The sequence below is a fragment of the Lynx canadensis genome, chromosome A2, assembly GCF_007474595.2.
Source record: "Lynx canadensis isolate LIC74 chromosome A2, mLynCan4.pri.v2, whole genome shotgun sequence".
NCBI lineage: Eukaryota > Metazoa > Chordata > Mammalia > Carnivora > Felidae > Lynx > Lynx canadensis.
Genome location: NC_044304.2, coordinates 143,319,495 through 143,335,144, shown reverse-complemented (window position 1 = coordinate 143,335,144; position 15,650 = coordinate 143,319,495).

The window sequence follows — 15,650 nt, the reverse complement described above, 5'->3', positions numbered from 1 at the left end:
CTCATATCACAAAAAGACTCATAAACTTGGAATAAGTCTGAATTACTACGCTTTTCTCCACAAATATAATTGAATAACTAGGAAAACATTTTAATATATACAGTGCATTAAGCTAACAGATTAAGAGAACTTCACTTATGAATATGTCAGTTATTTTTATTTATTTAGACAATGTATTAAGAATTTAAAATTTTCTGTTAAAATCTTCTTTTCTTTAGTAGACTCCCCCCTATACATAGAGCAAAAGCAAATTGTGGCTCAGCATCTATTAGAAATTCTAAATTCTGAATTAGGTTCTGATTAATGAGGTTTTCATGGTATCAACTAAAATACCTTTTGCTCAGGTCACTGAAAACTGCTTAATTGCCCCCACTCAAAAAATACTCTCCAGTCTTGATCTGACGATATTTAACAACCTCTACCAGCTAGCACATGAATAGTACCTCTTTATCAGGCTACTGATTGTTGTTCTTCCCATCTCTGTTATTCTGCTGCATTTTGTTCACATTTTTATTTGAGCACTTATCACAGCATTATGCATACTTGTTGTAATGTCTCTCCCTCTCTCATACAAGTTGTGAGCTTTGCGATGTTATTTATTGTTGCATCCAACATTCAAATGAACAAATGGCAACATTTCATGTTTGTTAACATTCTCAGTACTGTTTTTGATAAGTTGTTGTCAACTTTGGCTGCTCATTGAGATCACCAGGGGGCTTTAAAAAATATTGATGTTTGGGTCTTACTCCCAGAGATTCTGAGTCATTGGTCTGGAGGTGTCCTGAGCATCCACACTTTTAAAAGCTACCTAGGTGACTCCACTGTGCAGTGAGGTTAAGAACCACTGATCTAGTCCTGTGCTGTCCAATACAGTAGCCAGTAGCCACATGTGGCATTGAAAACTTGAAATGTGGCTTGTCTGAATTGAGTGTAAGTATAAATACATACACCAGATTTTGAAGATTGAATACAAAGGTATAAGATATATCAGTTTTTATATGATGACATAATGGGATTGATAATATTTCAGATATGTTGGCTTAAATAAAATTCATTTAATTTATATTAATAATATAAATATATATATATATAAAATAAATATATAAATATATATATATATATTTTCTTGAGAGAGCATGAGCAGGGGAGAGGGGCAGAGAGAGAGAGAGAGATAATCTTTAAAAAATTTTTTTTAATGTTTATTTATTATTGAGACACAGAGGGAGACAGAGTGTGAGCAGGGGTGGGGCTGAGAGAGAGGGAGACACAGAATCTGAAGCAAGTTCCAGGCTCTGAGCTGTCAGCACAGAGCCCATCACGGGGCTCAAACTCACGAACTGCAAGATCATGACCTGAGTTGAAGTCTGATGCTTAACCGACTGAGCCACCAGGCACCCCAGAGAGATAATCTTAAACAGGCCCCATGCTCAGAGTGGAGCCCCATGCAAAGCTCAATCTCATGACCATGAGATCATCAAGAGTTGGACGCTTAACCAATAAAGCCACCCAAGGACCCCTAATTTATATTAACACTTTAATTAGTAATAATGATAACATTAATTTAATTTCACCTGTTTCTTTTACCTTTACTAGAAAATGTAAAATTACATATGTGACTTGTATCATTTTTCTATTGAGCAGTGCTGAGCTGTATGAGAAGTTTCTTTTTTTAAAAATTTTTTTAATGTTTATTTATTTTTGAGAGAGAGACAGTGTGAGCAGGGGAGGGGCAGAGAGAGAGGGAGACACAGAATCTGAAGCAGGCTCTAGGCTCTGAGCTGTCAACACAGAGCCCTACGCGGGGCTCAAACTCATGAATCTGAACTGAACTGAACTGAAGTGAACAGACCTGAACTGAAGTTGGACGCTTAACCGACTTAATCACCCAGGCACCCCTGTATGATAAGGTTTTTAAGTGGAAGGAACAGAGATGTTTAACAAAATACATAGTTAATAAATGGTTTCTGGCAAGTTAATTGATAGTGTTCATGGTTTGTACAATTTTTGGTACAACAGTTCCTCTTTCTAACTATATATATTTAAAATAATTCAGTCAATTGATAGTATTGATTGTGTGAGTTGTAGAAATTACTGTGCTGAGAAGAGAAATAATGATTGTGATTGAAATGGAAATAAACTAGGGATTCTATGGTATCATGGTGTAAAAATGAAACAGAGTTGTTGAAAATGAGATAGTCATTTGAAACTGAACAAAATTAGGGGGAATTGAGAATATAGAGTGCTATTTTTGTTATTACCATTGTGTCATTACACGTAAAACTATTCTTCCTAAACTGGAGTCTGTCTGATGTTTAAAATAAACAACAACAAAACCCTGAGTGAGTTATTTGGCTTACATACAGGAAAGATGAATAAATTATACATAAACATATGCAAACATTTATGTATGTTTACAAAGTTTTGAAAGCTGTATATGGGAAAAGAAGTTAAAGTCAGAGATGTCCAAAGTTTTCAGGAGTAGATAGATGGCTATAGAATTGAGACCTTAGACAACATAACTATCTTGAGTATTGGGCATGAAACTCAGTTTTGGGGGAGAGTACAAAGGGACAATTTGACCTATAGGGCAAACCACTGGACAGAGCAAACATGTGCGTTGTTGGAATAACGCATTTACTGCAGGCTTAGATGATCGGGTTATCATGGTGGGCAACATTTGCTCTAGCCCCAGGTATTCAGAGTAAACTATGTTAAGTGTTTTGAGCAGGCTCTTATTGAAGGGGATTGGTTAAAATTGGAAATTGCTAACTGTGAGTTATTAAGAGACACAGTATTCATAAATCAATTGTGGTGCATTATATTCTAGTCCATTGCCAGCATTCATTTAAACATAAACTACTGTATGTTCTATTCACAGTAGTACAAATCAAAAGTTTAGACTACTTTAACTTGTTCTATGGTGTTTGTATTTTGTTGAAAGAAATTAAATACTTCTTTTGGTTTGGTTTTTGATAAGCTTGAAGGGTAACAAATTTGTATTCAACAAATTCCTAGGGCTATAATCTTATTTTTGCTTTGCTTCTCACATTCTGACCTTATGGAGCAGCGTGGGGTGTTTTAAAAAGCCAGCCTTTGGCATCTAAAGTGACCTGGTTTGAATATTGTCTCTATCACTTGCTGTTTGACTTTGGTTAAATCATGGGTTGACCTACACAACCCTTAATTTCCTTGACCTTAATACCTACTTTACAGGGCCATTTAGGAGAGGTAATGTAAAATGCATCGCCTACCATATAGCAAGTCTTTATAAATACTATAGTTGTTATTGCAAGGTTGAAAACCATTTTGAGAAGGATAGTTTTTGTATAGTTAAAAATTGTAATTAAGGGGTGCCTGGGTGGTTCAGTTGGTTAAGGGCCTGCTCCGACTTCGGCTCAGGTCATGATCTTGCAGTTCGTGAGTTTGAACCCTATGTCTGGCTCTATGTTGATAACTTGGAGCCTACTTCAGATTCTGTGTCTCCCTCTCTCTCTGCCCCTCTCCTGCTTGCACTCTGTCTCTCTCTCAAAAATAGACATTTAAAAATTATAATTAAAGTTAGTATTTTATATGTCAACAACCTTATTTCTACTTCTATCCCCCAGAGTTTGGAAGGAGGAGAGGAGGGGTGTAGAGAAGGGTTGAGAAGGGAGAAAGAAGGCACCTGGCATCAGCAAGAAAACGTCTCCATTTGTAGTTGGACACTGGGGAGTTGAATATCCTCTATGGTGGATACAGAGGAATATTTAAGACCATAACAGTTGAGTGAGGAGGTAGAGCAGAGCTGGGTGATCCTCTGGTGACCAGGCAGCTGAGTCTAGCAATGCTTGATTAGCAGATGCCCAAGCAAAAAGGGCTTATAGCTGGGGGTACTTCTCCTTCCCCTCCCACCAGCCTAGGGACGAGTGTTTTCCTTCAGGTTCCTGGGATTCTATTAATGTGCTCCCTGATGGATAGTTTGTGAGCAGACATTACAAAGCATTCATCCTTGTGATTTTCAGAGTTTGAGACATGTCAGGAAGCACCTGCTGTGTGGTGTTCAGAGGCAGGGGTAAAGCCAGCACCAGCCTGCTTACCCAGAGTCTGGCACGTAGTAGGGATGCCGTAAATGTTGATAGAATCTGAATGAATGCACACATCCTGCACTTTACAGCCCTCATGAGTTCTGAAGCATGAACAATTCAAGCTAAATTCTAGACAAATGAGAATCTTGTTGTATTCCCTTACACATGGTGATGGTGTAAGAGAGGAAAAGAGAATGGAAATCAATGGTAAATTAAGCAAAGGGTATTAACTTCCAAAAGACAAGCCCTTTAAATGCCTCTCAAAATTCTGCATTTGCTTGTTTTACAAAATGCTTTGATCAATGAAATTCAGTAGGTGAGGAGTTTCACACTTAGCGATTCTTTCTCCAAAGCCTATTTAGGATGAACCAGAAAATCTTTCACTTTTTTTTTCTGAGCTTAACCTTTTTACATAGAGAAAGGATTTCTGTTATCTTCATTTAAAGCAAGACTTAGATAACTAAGATCAATTGAGTTTTGAGAGCTATATACTTTGTCCTTTAGCTATGATAATATGGTCAGAACTGTCTTTATGAAAATGAGGAAAGAATTGTTTGATGTGTGAATATTTGCAAGAGAAGAACTGGCTCCAATTCTAGGCATCACATTTGTTTATGTGTCCGTCATCCATAATAATGAAGGAGAGGTATCTCCTGGAGGTGGGAATGTTCTTTGCTGAATTTTAAGTATTGCTAAACCATTTAAGAGGGGGATTTGGAGTATCACTCAATTCATATAAAAAGTGGGAGCAGCAGGAAAAGAACAAAGTTAAATGGTACTATTTTCAAAATAAGAATAGTTTTGATTTTAAAATTTATCTGCTCAGAAGTGACATAGTCCAATGCATTTATATATTTCAATTCAATTTCTTTTTTTATATGTATCTGGGAAATATCATACACAAATAATTTTTCTGTGTCTAGAACAAAGCCAAATTTAGGTCCCAGTGTAAAGCTCTAACATTTTCTTGGGTCTTCCCAGAATATGTTAAGATGATTGCTTCTAGTCATCTTAGGATATGTAACTTCAGTAACTATAAAATAATTTCATTTTTAATTCTGAACCAGCATTCTTTTTTAAATGTTTATTTGTTTATTTTGAGAGAGAGAGAGAGAGAGCGAGCAGGATCAGGGGAGGGACAGAGAGAGAGAAGGAGAGAGAGAATTCCAAGCAGGCTCCATGCTCAGTGCAAAGCCCAACGCAGGGCTGGTTACCACCATGACCCTGAGGTCATGACCAGAGCCAAAATCAAGAGTCAGAGGCTTAACCGACTGAGCCACCCAGGTGCTCCCTAAACCAGCATTCTAAGAACAGTGTTGTCTTTGGACAAGAATACTGTTTTTAATTATTTTTTTCCACTCCTATTCTAATAAAAAATTGTTTACTTTTGATAACTTAAAGCCATGCTTTCTGGTTTATGAATGCGTTTCTTCAAAAGCTAAGGGATCTCAATTTTTTTTAGGAGGGGTTTTTCATTTATTTATTTACTTTTTGCTTGAATCCTTGAAGAAGCTGAATGAAATAGCATTGTATTAGTAGAGTTGTCTTTATTTGTAAAGACTTCTGTTAACTGTGACACCATCTCTTTTCGGAAAGCAAAGATGATGCATCCCTGCAGCAGATTTTTTTCCTCACCACCAGTTGCCAGGTTCTTGTCAGGGTAGAAAAATTGGAAGATTGATTGGTGTCCTTTTCTTATTCATTGATTTACTTGGGTTTCTGGCTGACTGATGTATGTGTAGCATCAGATACCACGGATTATCTGTGTGAGAAGAAAAAATAAAGAGCTCAGTAATAAAAATTATAAGGACTATCATTTGTTAAATGCTCCAATTTTCTAGGTACTGTGGCAAGTGCTTTAGACACATTGTCACTTTCAGTCTTCTTAACAATTGCATCTTACAGATGAGGAAGCTGAGTTTAGAAATAATTAATTTATTCAATGTCACTCAGCTAATGAGTGATGAAGTTGATTTCAACCTAGGTTTATCTGACTTTAGAACTCAGACCAGATGGCTTCTGATCAAATTATGATTTATGATCAAATTAAGCTCAAGATATTTGAGCCAAGTACTTTACTAGGCACCATGGAGTATGCAAAGACCACAAGTTTAGAGTCCCCTAGAGGAAAAAGATGTAACAATTGCAAGCAATTTTTAGGTTTTTCCCTTTTGCTGGAAATCTCTAGATCTTTCAGCCCCAGGAAATATACCTTTTCCCTCCAGAATTTGGGTTCCATGCCCATTAGTTCAGATGGAATATAATGGAAATATAAGTTTCTATGACTTTCTCCCAAGCTCAGGACAGTGTTGTCATCTTTTAAACGAGGAATTGAAAATAGTCTTTAAATGATTTCCTTTGTTCTTCAAGTTCACTTTTGTCAAATTTTGCCTGTAAACACTCCATCATTCCTTCTCTTCCAGGCCTCTGACATAGCTTTGCTTGGGAACTTTCCATCTCTGGTTTGGTCAGTTGTAGTTTTCCTTCTAGCAGCTGGCATCATTCTCTGTAGTCTGTCCTTATTGCTTCTTATCATTGTGGCATTTTTCTCTCAACTAAGATCAGATCAAGCCAGTCCTTACAGCTCTGTGGATTCACAAGACTTTGTGAATTAGAGCCTACAGTCTCCACTCTCCTTCAAAGTCTCTTCCCAGGGTTATTCCTACAAGCTCACTGCCCCCATCACCTTTCATCTTCCAGCTTTCTCCTTCCGCCTGCCCACATTAAATTTCACCGTGTTTTGGAAGCTTGTTGAGGAGTCGATAAAGTAAATTTTGAGTGTAAGTGTATTCTCCATGTAGGCCACTCCTTCACAGTTTTGATGACATTGGACAACTTTACTGAATGTACTTTGTGAAATAAACTGGGTCATATGCTAAATATTTGGTATTTTAGTGCATGGAGTTGAGGGTGGGGATAGGTAGAGAAAACCTTCAATGCTATAGACAATGGCTCTTCCCCATGTAGATTCTTCTTTAAGAGAAGAGATCCCATGGTTATCCAATTCTTTGCAGGAAGTGAAGGGGACTCTTCTATTCTAGGTTTTCTACTTTTTATTTTCAGCTCATATGTTTCAGTGCTTACTAATTTTGTTCAGCTCTCTGACTAAGAACTTCCTTACCTTCTAGGCACAAGCTCCCTCTACATCACTGCAGTAGTCTAATCCTTCTTAGGCACCAGCATCATCTGTGGAATGTTTAAAAAGTGGCCACATAGGGGCGCCTGGGTGGCTCAGTCGGTTAAGCGTCCGACTTCAGCTCAGGTCACGATCTCGCCGTCCATGAGTTCGAGCCCGCGTCGGGCTCTGGGCTGATGGCTCAGAGCCTGGAGCCTGCTTCCGATTCTGTGTCTCCCTCTCTCTCTGCCCCTCCCCTGTTCATGCTCTGTCTCTCTCTGTCTCAAAAATAAATAAAACGTTAAAAAAAAAAAAAAGTGGCCACACAATAGTTCCTCCCCTGTGCCTCTGATTCTGTGATTTGTTACCCAGGATTGAGAGAGATGCATGTCTTCATTGGATGGTCTTCTATTGCATAGGTTATTTTTCTTTTTCCAGATCTGTCATCATGATTCATTTTCACCGTGATAGTAAACTCTGCCTTGAGTGAAGAATTCCATTACAAGAGAGAGGAAAAGATAAACTTTGCAAGTTTAGTTAAGCCTAAGAATATACTTTGCTCCTAGTATATTCTATGAAGATTTCTAACATGATTCATCTCTTCTCATCAGTTATTGATCCTTCCTATGATGTGCTTGTCATTTTCCCTGTGCAGGTTCCTGTAGGGTTTAATAAAGGAATCACGATGTGGCCTCTTCAGTTATATTTTCTTTTCAAAAGGGAATGAATGCTGAAGAGCACAATGGAAATTAGCATTTATTGAACATCTACTAACTGTCAGACACTATTTTTGGTAGTGTTATATACACTATTATGTTTAATCAAATAAGAAACTCTGGGGTAAGCATCATCATTTGCCTTTTGTAAATGAAACGGAGACTCAGAGAGATAAAAAAAATAGTAGAAGAGTGGAGTCCTCTTAACTCTATAATACATTGTTTTTTCTCTCATCATAGTTCCTTTTTAGAGACTTTGAAACCTCAAAGGTGGCTGTCCATGTATCTTTCTCCTCTTTCTTCTCTAAATAAAACTAATAATACCCTAATTTTATAGTGATAAAGCTTAAATTTTATGAAGTATTTTCACATGCACATATTTGTTCCCATAGTTTTAAGGTGGCATTTTTGTTCTTAGATTATTGATAATATCACAAAATTGTCTGAACTTGCTTCTCTCTGCTGAGCAGATCACATATACATGTGCAAAGGCTGCTGTTTAATCTACTCAGCTCTCAACTTGACTGCCTCAGGTTCCTTTGAAAGATCATTATTAAAATGGGAGTGTGATGACTAGAACAGAGTTCCTATAATTACTGGGAATCTCCTACAACAGACATTAGTGTATACTTTTGAAGTTGATGAAGTTGCCAGTCTGGTCTCTTATTAAGGAAACTAGGAGGGAAAATTGAAGACCCTACAGAGAGTCACATATTTTTTAGAGGTGGCACAATTAAGCAGCAATGTAATGCAGAAGAAAAAAATCCTTAAAATGTTGGAATCTGGAGTTTATATGTTTGACTAGGGAAAAGGACCCACTGAGAGTTGGTAACGGGAAGACAGACTTGAATTGACAGGAATAATTAATCTCTGGAGGCCAGATAAAGAAAAAGAACTCATCTGAGTCTGGGAACACCCTCAAATACCTATGAATACCAGCTATAAAGACAATGAGTCATTTATGTTGATCCTGGCTCCAGGGAAAAAAGGGATGGTCTTTGGATAGTGCTGGTGTAACTGGAGACTTAAAGCCCCCTTTATTAATTTTTTTACCCATCTAGTCAGCAGAATGAGTTGATAGTGATTCAAGCAATTTTTGTTGAGAACCTTTCTGCTGTTCTGGTTTTTGTATCCAGCCAAGAGGAAAATGTTATTTTACAGCCTTTGTATTGGTGTTGATGGGTTCTTAGGAGAGACTTCTGGAGAACATGAAGGTGGAAGGGGCAGATAGGACACTTTGAAGAGAAGAGCTTAAATATTGGCTGCTGTCCAGGCACAGGTAATCTTGGAAGTGATTGTAAACCAGCCTCTAGACAGAAATATTTCACTAGAGGTCCCTGTCAATTCTTTTTTTTTTTTTTTTTAAGGACTAGTGATAAGTGTGTTCTTAATTTACATACTTTCCTTTTCCTCATTTTTGTTTGGGCTTATCTCACTTGTTTCACTCCAATTCTTTTGCCTTTTATTCTGAATTGAAATGAAAAATGAAATGTATAAAACATTGGAAGAAAATTCTGTAAGTGCTCCTCATTCTGAAACCTGACAGTAATTATTATTAAGGCATTACAGGAAAATCTTACAGTGTAATTTAGGGATTCTCAATTTATTCACAGACTGTTCTTCTCCCTCTACCTTGCTTAGCAAAGACATTTTCTATCTTTCTGATAAAACCAAACTTTGGTTTTTGACTTGTTTGCTCTTTCAACAAATACTTTACTCAATGTGAACATAATAATAAAGTATTACAATAATAAGAGTAAGCATTTATTGGATGCATAGTACTGTGCTAGGTACTGTATAGATATATTTACTCCCCACAACACCCCTATGAGAAAGTTATAATTATTATTATCCCATTTTATAGATGAGGAAACAGAATTAGAGAAATTAAATAAATTGCTTGAGCACCACAGTGAGGAAGTGGTGTATCTATGGAAAAATCCAGGCCTGGAAGTTAAATTATAGAATCATTTATTCATTTCTCAGAAGGGGGAGGGGGAGTTGGCAGATAAAATGTAGGATACACAGTTAAATTTGAATTCCAGCTAAGCAATGAATAATTTTTAGGGTAGGTGTATCTCAAATATTGCATGAGCATGGACATCCTGTATTTTTATTTGTTAAATCTGGCAACACTAGGAACACATGACTGCAAAGTCATTTTTGAGCTGGAAAGTTCATTCAAGGCCATCTAGCTCCAGTGTCTTAGTATACAGGTCAAGATTTTCATATTCCCATGCCTGGCAACAAAGTGAGGTTTAGGACTTTGCCACGCTGCCTCTCTTAATTCCTTACAAGTTATTAATTTGACTACCAAGGGAGATTTCCTCTGTTGTTTTGAAGAGTGTTTTATCTCCTGTCTTTTATTCTGAATTGTTGTCTGGAAAGCAAATCTTTGCAAACACTTTGCCAATAATAACATGAGCAAAAGTGAAGGCCAGGAAGGAGGAAGCAACAAGTAGAAGTTACTGGCTGCCCCTGTGTACCAGTAACACACAAGATTCTTTCCATATGGTATCTGCTTCAGTAGAAACAAGAGGTATGAGTATAATGGCATATATTAAATATCTACTTGTCCTAGTCAAGTTTCTTTTAAGACCTTGGCCAGGGGGGTCCAATTTGAATGACTACTAGTGTTATCAGAGAATGAATAGATAGGAATGCATTTTATAAAGTAGTCTTCCTTTTAGCAGATAGTAAATTAAAATGTTGTATAATCCACTGGAGTTCAATATTGGGTCATTTTCTTCAAAGAAGAGAGAGGTATTAATTAGTCTGTTGCTTGGAGGCTTCATTATATATGCTTCATTCCCTTTGCTGTTGTAACAAACAGTTCCTGGGCACTTGGGCCCTGACTGATTAACTTGCATAGCTGCCTCTTGATAGCTCTCCTTCTGACAGACACTGTTAAATAGGGGAGATGGGATAGAGGAGTAGAAAAAAGAAAAAAAAAAACAAAAATCAAACCTGGCTTTTTCATGATGTGAGAAAGCAAATAAGTGCAACATCTCAGCAGATGGAAGTGAAATAAGCTGCCCCTAGTTGTCCGTCTTAGCCATAAGATTCCTTTGGGCCCCAAATCAAATGTTAATAGGGGCTTTTCGTAGCTGGAGCTGTAAACAGCTAAGAGATGACAAAGAGCTTCTTGAGGTCCCATCTTTGGGAAGGGGAAAGATAACTCTGCTGAAACTGGAATATTGAGATTGATCATAGTTGAGGAATAAATCTCTTAAGCTTGTTGAATACAAGGGGCAGAATTGTTGATTAAGTTATAACTGCCAAAAAGTAGGAATTTTGGACCAAATGTAATTTTCCTGCTATTATTTTCACATTAGAGTGTCCCCCCACTCCCTGCAAATTTGGTCTTTCTCCTCAAAATAGATTTACTTCTTCAAAAGCATTTTCAATTCTGTTGGAGAAAAGACAATATCTTTTCTTGTAACTTTTGATATTGAACTGTCTTTAAACTTACAGAAAAGTTGCAAAACTAGTACAGAGTTTCCATGTATCCCTGCCCTAGCCTCCCACAAAGTTAAAACCTTCCTTAACCATAGTCAGAATCAAGGAAGTAACACTGGTGTAACACCAATAGCTAAAATAAAGACCATATTCAAGTTTACCAGGTTTTTTACTAATGTTGTTTTTCTGGGATTCCATTCAGTATCCACATTGCATTTATTGCTTTTCTTCTCTATGGTCCCCTAAAATCTGTAACAGTACTTCACCTTTCCTTGACCTTTATTTTTTGATGCGTATAGATCAGTTATTTTGCCAAATGTCCCTTGATTTGGATTTATATAGTGTTTTCCCAAGATTGGTTTGAGATTATTTTTCTCAAGAATATCGCAGAAATGATGTTGTGTCCTTCTCAGTGCATTGTATCATGGGGTTCATGATATCACTATGTCTTGTCATTGGTAGTGTTGACATTGATTACTTGGTTAAGATGGTTTCTGCTGGGTTTCTTCACTTGACAGTTACGACCTTTTCCCTTGTTATTAACAAATATCGTGGGGGAAATGCTTTGAGACTATGGAAATCCTTTTTTCTCTTCAAACTTTCACACACTGATTTTAGCATGCAATGGTGGATCTTGGTTCTGTATCGATTGTTACTATGCTATTTGCTTCATGGTTATTTTCTATTTCTCTCTTTACTTTGATATTTATTTATTCGAATTCTGTAGCAAGGAACAGCTTTCTCTCCCATCTATCTAGGTAACTGATTATTTATATACATGAATATTTCTATGGGCTATAATCCAATATTAACATGCATTTATACTGTTACCTCAGGGTTCACTTTTGTCTTCCCCCTTTATTTGTAACTTCTTTCTCCAATAGTGAGAAATCTGGTTCTTGTTTTCTATAATACATTTACTTATTTAATTCTAGTGCACACATAAAATCATTTCAAAACTGTTGAACTATACCCATGTAAGAAACACACTTACTGACTACATTATGGTATTTATTTAGTTATTTTTGTCTTTAGCCTTACAGTATCCAGCCAAGATACTGTTTTCCAGTTATTTAGATTAGTTTTATTATTCCCTACCCCTTGAGTGTGGTTTTGTGATTCATTTGTGATGGAGTACATTCATTTGTTAAGTTTTGTATTTTTGCATTGCATTTTGCTCCTCATCCAAGTTTTAATTTTTATTGCTTCAGGGTTTGTGAAAAATATGAACCATAACTATGATTCTTGGAGCCAGAGCTTTAGAAATTGATATAACCAGAGAAGTGTCACTCTATCCTTGTTCCTGCTATCCTATACCCATTCTCCCTTCTTTCCAATCCTTCATACTCCCTGTATATAACCAATCTCCTTACTTTCAGGTTAATCTTTTCCACATTTCCTTTGTACAAATGGATACTTTCACATGTATTTTCTTATAATAACTTATTTCTTTCACAAAAGGTACTATAGTAGAGATACTCTCTTGTACTTTGATTTTTCATTTAACAGTATATCCTGGAAATTGCTCCATATCAATGCATAGAGATCTTCCTTAATATTTTTTACAGCTGTGTTGTGCTTCATTGTATAGCTATATGACAATATCTTCTTCATGTACCACTTTCTGTAGGAGAAAGGAATGCCAGTTAACAGGGTTAAGGAGGCTTAATATTATAACAACAAGACATGAAAAGGGAAAGCTTAAAAAAACTTTAAAATGGAGCAAACTGGGCAAAGTTGGTAAATATAACTGCTGTATTTATATCAACCCAAGTGGGACAAAGCAGAAGTAATAATAATTTACTAGTTTAACATTATTATTAGAGGTGTCTTTGCACATGTCTGTGACTTTTTGTTTGCACCTTAGCATGATGATTAAGAACAATCTCTGCCATTTTTGTTTGGACCATCAAAAGTTTTAGACTTTTACAATTAACTAGAGACATATATTTGTTATGAAGTTTGGTAGGAAGTTTGCTATGAACTTCATTTTGTATGAAGTTATTTAATATCCTCATATCTTATCTGTAGATATGTTTCTCTTATCTGTAGAATAAGAATATAAGAATGACCACCTCCCAGAGTTAAAGTTAAACCATGGTAAACAGTACAGCATATGGAGCATGGTGAGCCAAAAACTGGAATGATAACCATTACTGTGTTGCTAATTGCTCTTATATGTTATACTGATTTATGCTCTAAGCCGAAGTTCTTAATGGTTTGGTTTATATACACAGCTGGTAACACTAGGTATCTTTTAGTAGTTAATAGCTATTTTTATGCCAAGAGAGGGCAAGAAAGAGGAGGGAAAGGAGAAGGAAAGGCAGAGAGAGAGAGAGAATACATTGGAAAAATGAAGTTATTCTTAATGCTACTAAACAGAGAAAATTACTGCTACAACCTTAGTATAAATGCCTCCAGATAATTGTCTATGCTTATGTACACAGTGTCTTTTGATAAAGATGTGTATATTTTAACCAAACTGGTATTGTACTCCATAGGAATACTTGTGTCTTTCATCATTTAAAATTTTATTGTGAATATTTTTCCGTAGTATTATTCTTCTTATCAGAAGATTTGACCAGATCATTCTGTCACTTCTTTCTAACATCTCATCAATTGAATGTGAAACAAAATAGAACAAGTAGGGGGACAAACTAACCAGAAAATAAATATATACATACATACATACATACATAAAAGCTCAGTAAATTTGGATGTCTGAAATACCTGGCCCTCAACTCAACCAAGTCTGTATTTTCATAAATGTAACATTTGCCAAATACTTACCTATAAAAGATATAGTTAAATTCAATGAATCAATCCCTTGCTTTTTAAATGTTTGTAATGTTAATTTTAGTGGTATTACATAGTGGAATTAACCTCAACTTTAAACCCACGCCTTTGATCTTAAAAGCTTGACCGAAGCCTCCAGGCTTCCTTTAAGGTTGCAGTTCTAAAAGAAGCACTTCCATCACAACTATAGTTTTTAAAAGTTGTAAGTCAAGTTTCAGAGTTTTGAGGAAGAATTATTTAGGTAAAAGTCCCTCCTTCCTTTAACTCCCCTCTGCTCTGTTCCTCTTTTCCCACCCATCCTTATTCCTGTCTCCATTATATAAGAAGTATTGCAGGTCTATGAAGATTTCCAGCAACACAGAAGATTTAGCTTTACTTTCATCTTTTTTTTTTTTTATTTATGAAGACAAGAAATGAGTGGATAAAAATTCAGCAAAGTTCCCATCTAAAGGGACATTCGTAACCCCATCTCTTAGCTCTTTCAAAACCACCATGAGGTAGGAGGAATGGTGGCAGATATATTATTTTTTCCATGTGAAATATAAGCCTGTAACATGTATTTTGATTCTAGTGTTCCTTAACATTTTAAAAGAGGGTCTACTTGGTAGAAGGAAGAAAATAATTTTTTAAAATTTTATTAGCTACTCCAAGGGTAGATCTGACCCTTTATTGAGGTTAGACTAAATCTGCTTCATAAGAATGTAAGAAATGCTGCTATGGAGCAGAGGAGAGGGCCTTTAAGTTTAATATTTTATCATTTGAAGTCTCTAAGAGGGGAAGGAAGGGGGTGAGATACCAAGAAGAATGCTTCTAGGACCATCTGTCAGGTTCCAGACTTCTTTAGCAATAGACAAGGTGCTTGATTTCATGACACTAAATGATAATAATCATAGTTATGGATTATTGAGTGCCTACCATGTGCCAGATCTGTGCTGGGTGCCTCACATGCATCATTTCATTTAATATATATCCATGACAGGAGGCAGTTACCTGAGTCTTGGAGAAGTCAAATAATCTTGTCAAAGTCACATGGCTATTAAATTAGTATAGCACTAGCTAAGATTTCACCCAGGCTTGTTGGACTCTTTACTATTTCAGTGCTACCTATGATTAGTCTTATGGGTCTCAGGGATTCCCTAGGCCATGCTTCTTTTAGGATCAGCACAGCTTTTCCTCACAGATCCAGCTGTGAGCGGCAGTGGGCTCTGGCCTTAGGCTTGGCCCTGCTGAGAACCCTGAGAATCTCCATCGCCTTCCCCACGGGGTCAGGTTTTGGATGGTAAATGGTACTTTGGAGCTTGAGGAAACAAAATCCAGCAGAGACAAGTGGAAAGAGCAGTAGACATGTGTTAGCCTCCCACTGCTCTCATTCCTTTCCTAATCAATTGTTTCTCTAACTCATTAGCTGGATCTGCTTGTCTCCTCTTCGTTAGGATCATGCTCTTGGTCGAAAGCAAGGATAACTATGTCCTTTACCTGTTTTGGTCTTTTACTGGCTCA